The 9,934-nt window shown below is 45.7% G+C and overlaps 1 pseudogene; it reads left to right on the forward strand.

Moving 5' to 3' along the window:
- The first annotated feature begins 1,785 nt into the window (after positions 1–1,785).
- LOC115160557 (transmembrane protein 182-like) lies at positions 1,786–9,575 on the forward strand (annotated as a pseudogene).
- Positions 9,576–9,934: the final 359 nt, after the last annotated feature.

The raw sequence follows: 9,934 nt of genomic DNA on the forward strand, positions 1-9,934 counted from the left end.
GTAGCACTGTGCTAATTAGGCTGTCTTCCTATGTTCTCAGTGGTAGCACTGTGCTAATTAGGCTGTCTTCCTATGTTCTCAGTGGTAGCACTGTGCTAATTAGGCTGTCTTCCTATGTTCTCAGTGGTAGCACTGTGCTAATTAGGCTGTCTTCCTATTTTCTCAGTGGCAGCACTGTGCTAATTAGGCTGTCTTCCTGTGTTCTCAGTGGCAGCACTGTGCTAATTAGGCTGTCTTCCTGTGTTCTCAGTGGCAGCACTGTGCTAATTAGGCTGTCTTCCTATGTTCTCAGTGGCAGCACTGTGCTAATTAGGCTGCGTCTTTCTATGGGCGATGTGCTAAATATCCCTGTGTGTGTGTGTATATGGCAGTCTGTGTGTCTATGTGTTTTATATCCCTCTTACATGCTAATGAGCAGCAAGCTCTCCTCAGTTCCACTCTCATACTCAACGAGACCAATAGCTACTGACTGGCTTTGAAAATAAAACCCTGTGTGCCATGGGCTTTTGTTTATAGAGTAATAATGCCTTCCAAATATATAGTGCTTTTCCAAGTGCTCAAATCACTGTGCATTGTGTAATAACCTGGTCCACCATCCTCCAATCAGAGTTGTCACTCACTACTCTACCTGTGCTAATGTGTTAAGTGTGACATTACATTGCAGTTGGCTATGCTGCCAAGGCCAATGAAACAGTATGGATGCCAGTGGAGTCCTTAATGAAAATGTTCGAGGCCCTGGTCGCCCTATCAGCCAGATCTCAGAGATGTTCGGCCTTACCTCATCTCTGTCTCTGCTGTCATGAAGTCAAGTGACACCTGTGGATCCCATGGAAGTGACGCATGAGGACACATCCTATCTTCACCAACCCTTCCACATCCCAACATGGGCTGGTGGCTTGGGGTTCTGAGGGTGTTGGTCCCACCATGGGGTGGTGGCTTGGGGTTCTGAGTGTGTCGGTCCCACCATGGGGTGGTGGCTTGGGGTTCTGAGTGTGTTGGTCCCACCATGGGGTGGTGGCTTGGGGTTCTGAGTGTGTTGGTCCCACCATGGGGTGGTGGCTTGGGGTTCTGAGTGTGTCGGTCCCACCATGGGGTGGTGGCTTGGGGTTCTGAGTGTGTTGGTCCCACCATGGGGTGGTGGCTTGGGGTTCTGAGTGTGTCGGTCCCACCATGGGGTGGTGGCTTGGGGTTCTGAGTGTGTCGGTCCCACCATGGGGTGGTGGCTTGGGGTTCTGAGTGTGTTGGTCCCACCATGGGGTGGTGGCTTGGGGTTCTGAGTGTGTTGGTCCCAACATGGGGTGGTGGCTTGGGGTTCTGAGTGTGTCGGTCCCACCATGGGGTGGTGGCTTGGGGTTCTGAGTGTGTTGGTCCCACCATGGGGTGGTGGCTTGGGGTTCTGTGTGTGTTGGTCCCACCATGGGGTGGTGGCTTGGGGTTCTGAGTGTGTGTGTGTGTGTGTGTATGTTGGTCCCACCATGGGGTGGTGGCTTGGGGTTCTGAGTGTGTGTGTGTTGAGTTCAAACTTGCAGGACGCAGGAATGCCTTACTCCTGCACCCCCTCCCTCCCAGATTTTCTTGTGCATGAAGGGGGTGGCCAGTTGCTGGTAGATATTTCTGTGCCTGAACCCCCCACCCCTCGCCCCAGACCACTCCTGTGACAGTGGGGAGAGTGTGTGCAGCAGGCACCTTCAATCAGACCCCCAAAATAGCACAGGGGGAGGGATCCACGCCACTGTCAGTTTCCCGACTGTCCAGCCCAGCCCAGCCCAGCCCAGCCCAGCCCATTCCTGTCCTCAGCAGCCCACAAACAGAGAAGAGAGGAGCCAGGATAAGACCACTGTTGGACAATACACAGCAAAGTGGCATTCTACCGTGGAAGAAGAATCGTAGCTTGGAAAATATTGCAACACTAGGAATAGACACACATACCTAAAGTGTCGAAGTGGACCCAGCATAGACACACACACTCCGACTAGGTGAAAATACAGTGATTGATTTCTCAGAGGAAAACACACACATGGCTAGTTGATTGGTCTCCATACAGTGACAGTGTGTCTGGCCAGTACAGCACCATGAAGCTGAGTGTGGCTCTGTTCTTCGCGGGGCTGTTTGGGGCTCTGGCGGCCATGTTTGTCCTCCTCTCCTTCGGGACGGATTACTGGCTCCTGGCTTTGGAGACATGTGACAAAGAAACAAACAGAACTATGGGACCTTGGGCCTCCGCCATAGAGGTAAGGAACACTTTATCCCTACCTATATGTACATATCTACCGCAATGACCTTGTTCCCCTACACATTGGCTCGGTACCGGTACCCTGTGTATATAGCCAAGTTATAGTTACTCATTGTGTATTTATTCCCTGTGCTATTATTTTTAAATGTTTCTATTATTTATATTTTTTTCTCACTGCATTGTTTGGAAGAGACTGTAAGCAAACATTTCACTGTTAGTCTACACCTGTTGTTTACCAAGCATGTGACAAATACGTTTAGATTTTATTTGAACATGGAGGTCTGGTGTGGTTTTTATGCTTAAAATATTGTAGTCAAATTTTACTTTGTATTTACAATAGCCCACTAATTACCTGTGTTGTAGTCATGAAATAATGGCAAAGTATATACTTGCTGGTGCTATTGGGATTCAGGTGGAAACAGGCAGGGGCGGGGCGACGTGAGGCGAGGCGGGGCGAGGCCGGGCGAGGCGGGGCGGGGCGAGGAGAGGCGGGGCGGGGCAAGGCGGGGCGAGGCGGGGCGAGGCGGGGCGAGGCGGGGCGAGGCGGGGCGGGGCGGGGTGAGGCGAGGCGAGGCAAGGCAAGGTGTGGCCTCTCTTGGATGTTCCTTATCCTGGTCCTCCTGTCTCTTCATATATGTGGTCATGAAAGACAAAGGAGCTGAGGAACGTAGCCATTGGTGTAATATTGGGGATAACATTGGATAAAACTATTGTCTTGTTTTGTATTTGCTGAATTGAGGGTTAAGGGTTAGGGTTGATCTGGGAGGCTCAGCTGGTCAGGGACTGAGGTGAGACCATGGAGGGCAAGGCGAGTTGTTCCTATTCTGGTTGAAGTCTTCTTAGAGGAAGTGGTGTCGGGGTGTCAAGGTCTAACACAGTGTGTCCTCCAACACACCTGATTCCACCAATCAAAATGTTCACCCCTGTTTGTCCCCAGGAAGAGAATGAAGAAACCTTGCTTTAGATCATAGTATGGTCAGTGTGGTGTAACGTTGCTTCAACATCTCTCAATACTGTGGTTAGGATTGGAATAGAGTCCATCGTCCTTTACATTGGCTATTGGAGATTAAGGTCCTCACCTTAGTGCCAACCCTAAAAGTGTTTCTGATGAAAAACCCTCCAACCCTGGGCACATTTCCATTAATCAATTTATTTTGGTGGTAGTTTCTCATGGGTGGATGGTCTAATAACTCTTTCAGTAAGACTTGACCTTTGAACTGTGTAGGGCTCTGGTATATATGCCTACCTACTGTAGGGGCTGCTAGTGTAATCAAACACTTTTTAATGCAGTTGCTCTTCAACCATCCAGCGATTGAGACATATTGGATTCGCAAATAATAGAAATACAAACATCAGTATTTACAACCCCCCAATGATATCACCCACTATAGCAGATACAGGTCATCACGATAAGCAATGACACAGGAATGTCTGCATGATATCTACACTATCAAACCACATGCACTTTATATAATATACCATGCACACTACTACACAGAGACATATCATTTTTCATCAGTGTCCTAATGAGAGAGAGAGAGAAGCATGAGAAGGAGTTTTTTTTCTGAAGGGTAAAGGTCAAAACAGAGAGAGGTATAGTCTATAGTAGGACAGAAGAACAGGAGAGAAAGGGAGAATAGGAGAGAAAGGGAGAATAGGAGATAAAGGGGGAATAGGAGATAAAGGGGAATAGGAGAGAAAAGGGGAATAGGAGAGAACGGGGAATAGGAGAAAAAGGGGAATAGGAGAGAAAGGGGGAATAGGAGAGAAAGGGAATAGGAGAGAAAGGGAGAATAGGAGAGAAAGGGAGAATAGGAGAGAAAGGGGAATAGGAGAGAAAGGGGGAATAGGAGAAAAAGGGGAATAGGAGAGAAAAGGGGAATAGGAGAGAAAGGGAGAATAGGAGAGAAAGGTGGAATAGGAGAGAAGGGGGAATAGGAGAGAAGGGGGAATAGGAGAGAAGGGGGAATAGGAGAAAAAGGGGGAATAGGAGAGAAAGGGAATAGGAGAGAAAGGGAATAGGAGAGAAAGGGGGAATAGGAGAGAAAGGGAGAATAGGAGAGAAAGGGGAATAGGAGAGAAGGGGGAATAGGAGAGAAAGGGAATAGGAGAGAAAAGGGGAATAGGAGAGAAAGGGAATAGGAGAGAAAAGGGGAATAGGAGAGAAGGGGGAATAGGAGAGAAAGGGGGAATAGGGGAGAAAGGGGGAATAGGAGAGAAAGGGAGAATAGGAGAGAAAGGGGAATAGGAGAGAAGGGGGAATAGGAGAGAAAGGGAATAGGAGAGAAAAGGGGAATAGGAGAGAAAGGGAATAGGAGAGAAAAGGGGAATAGGAGAGAAGGGGGAATAGGAGAGAAAGGGGGAATAGGAGAGAAAGAGGGAATAGGAGAGAAGGGGGAATAGGAGAGAAAGGGGGAATAGGAGAGAAAGGGGGAATAGGAGAAAAAGGGGAATAGAAGAGAAAGTGGGAATAGGAGAGAAAGGGGGAATAGGAGAAAAAGGGGGAATGAGAGCAGCTGTTTAGTGAGTAGAGGGAACTCTCCATGCTGACTCAACAAACTTCTCACAACCCCACAGGAAGTTAAGGGTGCTCCCTCAGTGTGACCCTTGACCTTAGAGTCACCAGCTTTAGTAGTAGCACCTTATACTCTGACAACATTCACCTGAACCAGCTGGCGTGGGGCTGAGAAGTCATTAGCTGATTCACTAGGTATTTTCTAAGAAAATAACAGGTAGAATGTGAAGAAGAAGATAGAACAAGAAGTTTATGATGTGTTATTATGTCATTGTTATAACTATAACATGAAGGCTTTATGATGGAGTGTGTTCTACTAATGTGTTACTATCATTATCTTACCCCCAGCGTCGTCCAGACACCACCTTCTACCACGAGGGCTTCTTTTGGAGGTGCTCCTTCGGGGAAACCTGGACGACCACACCCTCTTGAAGTTCTGGATCAGTAAGTCAGATAATATTGCACTGCGCTTATTCACTACTTGTATAAAGTAGAACACTGGGGTCTTTCAATGCTATTACTTTCTTTAATTGACATGTTGGCCAGTACAGGGCCAGAATGAAACAGTGCAAACAGTTCATGACAGCAGAGAGGAAGAGACGAAGCGAGATCTGTCCAAAATAAGCCCAATGCGTTTCTATGGGTTTATTTTGGACCTAAGCTTGTCGCCTGCCTTCCTGCCTTTGGGACAACGACTCCAAATGTTAGGGTGGAGACATGAGACCCACTCATTTATCGAATGTGACTTCTTGTTGCCTTGAAGTGGTATGAGACCCATATCATGTGATATTATTCTTGGGTCATGTGACTCAATGGAAAGGCTGCATGCGCTGTCATTCAGTTCTGTTGTCATCTGATGAGATTTGTTGACAGTCTCTAATATGGAACTTCCAGGGAGGGTCATTGTCCCAAACACCCTCAAACTTTTGGAACGACCTGGAGAGGGTCTACTGAATTCCACAAGGCAGAGGAAAGCGAGAGAGGAGAAAGAGAGTTAGAAGAAATTGAAAAAAGAGAGAGTGGAAATGAACAACATTTAATGCAATTATAAAAATGTTATGCATTTGATAAAACTGTAAGACTATGCCAGCTTGTTCTCTGTATAGATTTCACTAGTACATGCGTCTTTGTAATATAAGGGCCCTTGATGAGGAGAGGATGATAATGCCAGTGTCACAAACCACAGGGCAAAAACTGGTTGAATCAATCAATCAAATGTTTTATTTGTCAAATGCGCAGAATACAACAGGTGTAGGCCTTACAGTGAAATGCTTACTTACAAGCCCTTAACCAACCATGCAGTTTTAAGAAAATAGAGTTAAATATTTACTAAATAAACTAAAGTAAAAAAATAGAATAAAAAAAGTAACACAATGAAATAACAATAATGAGGCTATATACAGGAGGTACCGGTACCGAGTCAATGTGGACGCTATATACAGGAGGTACCGGTACCGAGTCAATGTGCAGGGGTACAGGTTAGTCTAGGTAATTTGTACATGTAGGTAGTGGGTTCGATTACAGGCTCAAAATGTCCAGAAACAAAGAACTTTCTTCTGAAACTCGTCAGTCTATTATTGTTCTGAGAAATGTAGGCTATTCCATGCAAGAAATTGCCAAGAAACTGAAGATCTCGTACAACGCTGTGTACTACTCCCTTCACAGGACAGCGCAAACTGGCTCTAACCAGAATAGAAAGAGGAGTTGGAGGCCCCGGTGCACAACTGAGCAAGAGGACAAGTACATTAGAGTGTCTAGTTTGAGAAACAGACGCCTCACAAGTCCTCAACCGGAAGCTTCATTAAATAGTACCCGCAGAACACCAGTCTCAACGTCAACAGTGAAGAGGCGACCAAGTTTACATACACCTTAGCCAAATAAATTTAAACTCAGTTTTTCACAATTCCTGACATTTAATCCTAGTAAATTTAATTCCCTGTTTTAGGTCAGTTAGGATCACCACTTTATTTTAATAATGTGAAATGTCAGAATAATAGTAGAGAGAACGTTCATCACATTCCCAGTGAGTCAGAAGTTTACATACACTCAATTAGTATTTGGTAGCATCGCCTTAAACAATTTAAACTTGGGTCAAACGTTTTGGGTAGCTTTCCACAAGCTTCCTACAACAAGTTGGGTGAATTTTGGCCCATTCCTCCTGACAGAGCTGCTGTAACTGAGTAAGATTTGTAGGCCTCCTTGCTCGCACACGCTTTTTCAGTTCTGCTCACACATTTTCTGTAAGATTGATGTCAGGGCTTGTGATGGCCACTCCAATACCTTAACTTTGTTGTCCTTAATCCATTTTGGCACAACTTTGGAAGTATGCTTGGGGTCATTGTCCATTTGGAAGACCCATTTGCAACCAAGCTTTAACTTCCTGACTGATGTCTTGAGATGTTGCTTCAATATATCAACATAATGTTCCTCCCTCATGATGCCATCTTTTTTGTGAAATGCACCGGTCCCTTCTTCAGCAAAGCACCCCCACAACATGATGCTGCCACCCCCGTGTTTCCCGGTTGGGATGGTGTTCCTTGGCTTGCAAGCCTCTCCCTTTTTCCTCCAAACATATCGATGGTCATTATGGCCAAACAGTTCTATTTTTGTTTCATCAGACAAGAGGACATTTCTCCAAAAAGTACGATCTTTGTCCACATGTGCAGCTGCAAACCGTAGTCTGGCTTTTTAATGGCTGTTTTGGAGCAGTGGCTTCTTCCTTGCTGAGCGGCCTTTCAGGTTATGTCGATATAGGACTTGTTTTACTGTGGATATAGATACTTTTGTACCGGTTTCCTCCAGCATCTTCACAAGGTCCTTTGCTGTTGTTCTGGGATTGATTTGCACTTTTCGCACCAAAGTACGTTCATCTCTAGGGGACAGAACCCGTCTCCTTCTTGAGCGGTATGACGGCTGCGTGGTCCCATGGTGTTTATACTTGCGTACTATTGTTTGTACAGATGAACGTGGTACCTTCAGGCGTTTGGAAATTGCTCCCAAGGATGAACCAGACTTGTGGAGGTCTACAATTTTTTTTCTGAGGTCTTGGCTGATTTCTTTTGATTTTCCCATGATGTCAAGCAAAGAGGCACTGAGTTTGAAGGTAGGCCTTGAAATACATCCACAGGTACACCTCTAATTGACTCAAATGATGTCAATTAGCCTATCAGAAGCTTCTAAAGCAATGACATAATTTTATGGAATTTTCCAAGCTGTTTAAAGGCACAGTCAACTTAGTGTATGTAAACTTCTGACCCACTGGAATTGTGATACAGTGAATAATAAGTGAAATAATCTGTCTGTAAATTTTTTTGGGAAAAATGACTTTTGACATGCAGAAAGTAGATGTCCTAACCGACTTGCCAAAACTATAGTTTGTTAACAAGAAATTTGTGGAGTAGTTGAAAAACGAGGTTAATGGTTTTAATGACTCCAACCTAACACGGAACCCAAACCAATGAGGAGATGGCACGTGGGTACCTGCTTCTATAAACCAATGAGGAGATGGGAGAGGCAGGACTTGCAGCACAATCTGCGTCAGAAATAGAACTGATTTTTATTTTAGCCCTTGGCAACGCAGACGCTCGTTGGCGCACACGAGCAGTGTGGGTGCAATAATTGAATAACATAGATTTCAAAATGTATTTTGCAACGCGCAAATGACGCGAGCGGTGTGATCAGCCTGTGAGTGTATGTAAACTTCCAACTTCAGCTGTATATATGATTTAATGTATGTAACAATGTGTTTGTTTGTCTCTCACTAGCCAATCAGCCACATGCCAAAGTTTGCACACACGCCTACCTCTTCCCCTTTCCAGTGTCTCAACAGACTCACAATGCCACTGCATATGATTCTGCAATCAGTAAGTGCTTATCTGTGTGTGTGTGTGTGTGTGTGTGTATTATATGTAATTGACATATAATATATGTAGCCTAGTATGAGATTGAGTGTCCACATGTTCTTGTGTTGGTGTATTAAAATTAAAGTCAGCCTATCATTCTGTTACTCATGGTTCTAACAATGATTGACATTCATCTCATCCAGTCTACAGAGGCTTCTGGAGTATCTTCATGCTAATTGGTGTGGCTGCCGTCATAATGGGCGGGTTTTTTATCATCTGTGCTGCCCCATTCGCCAGTCACCGTCTATATAAGGCTGGGGGTGGCCTCTTCCTGATGTCCGGTGAGTCATTGGCCGATAACATCATACATTTCAGGATACACAACATAGGATAGGATTGAGCTAAACAGTTTCCCTCTGTTGAACGGATGTACGAAGATGAAAAGCTCATGAATACCATCCCTAATACAAATACCTGCTGCAGCCAGTCTGATACGGTCTCTCTATCTATCTCTCTTTCTCTGTGTTTTTTTCTCCCTATCACCTCCTCTCCGACTACCTTTCACTCTCCCATCATCTCTCTCTCTATCACACACACACACACACACACACACACACACACACACACACACACACACACACACACACACACACACACACACACACACACACGCACGCACGCACGCACGCACGCACACACACACACACACCTCTTTCACCTTGCCTATCTCTCTCTCCCCTTCCCCTCCCTTCCCTCAGCTCTGTTCCTGCTGGGTGTGGTGTGGATGTCTGTGCTGTGGGTGGAGTTGATGGATGTGGTGCAGTTCTACGTGGACCACCAGCGCTCCTCTTTGTGCCCCACCTTCGACCTCACCATCCACTACGGCCTGTCCTTCTTCTTCGCCCCCGTCGGCATCTCCTTCTGCCTGCTGGCCGGACTCCTCTTCCTCCTCATTGGCCGGTCCGTACAGATGCAATATCACTGATTGGTGTTGCTGTGACGATAGGGGGAGGCTTCCGAAACTCTGCAACAGGTTTGGGACCAATTCCATTTCCATTCCTTTAATTCAGGAAGTCAACTGAAATTCCAATTCCACATTCCTCTCATAGAGAAGCATTGAGATACACTTGAATTGGAATTTCAGTTCACTTTCTGAATTGACTGAATTTACAAATAATTGACCCCAACCCTGCTCTGTAACTTCCAGAATGTGTTGAAAATCTCTGCGTTCTGTCAATCATCCACCAATAGATTGAACTCTGTGGTGTCACTGATTTGACTGGTTACATTGACATGTTTCAGTCACTGCCAGTGTTTGAAGTAGTTCCACCTAAAGTGGAGTTC

This window comes from Salmo trutta, chromosome 24 (assembly GCF_901001165.1).
Source record: "Salmo trutta chromosome 24, fSalTru1.1, whole genome shotgun sequence".
Lineage (NCBI taxonomy): Eukaryota > Metazoa > Chordata > Actinopteri > Salmoniformes > Salmonidae > Salmo > Salmo trutta.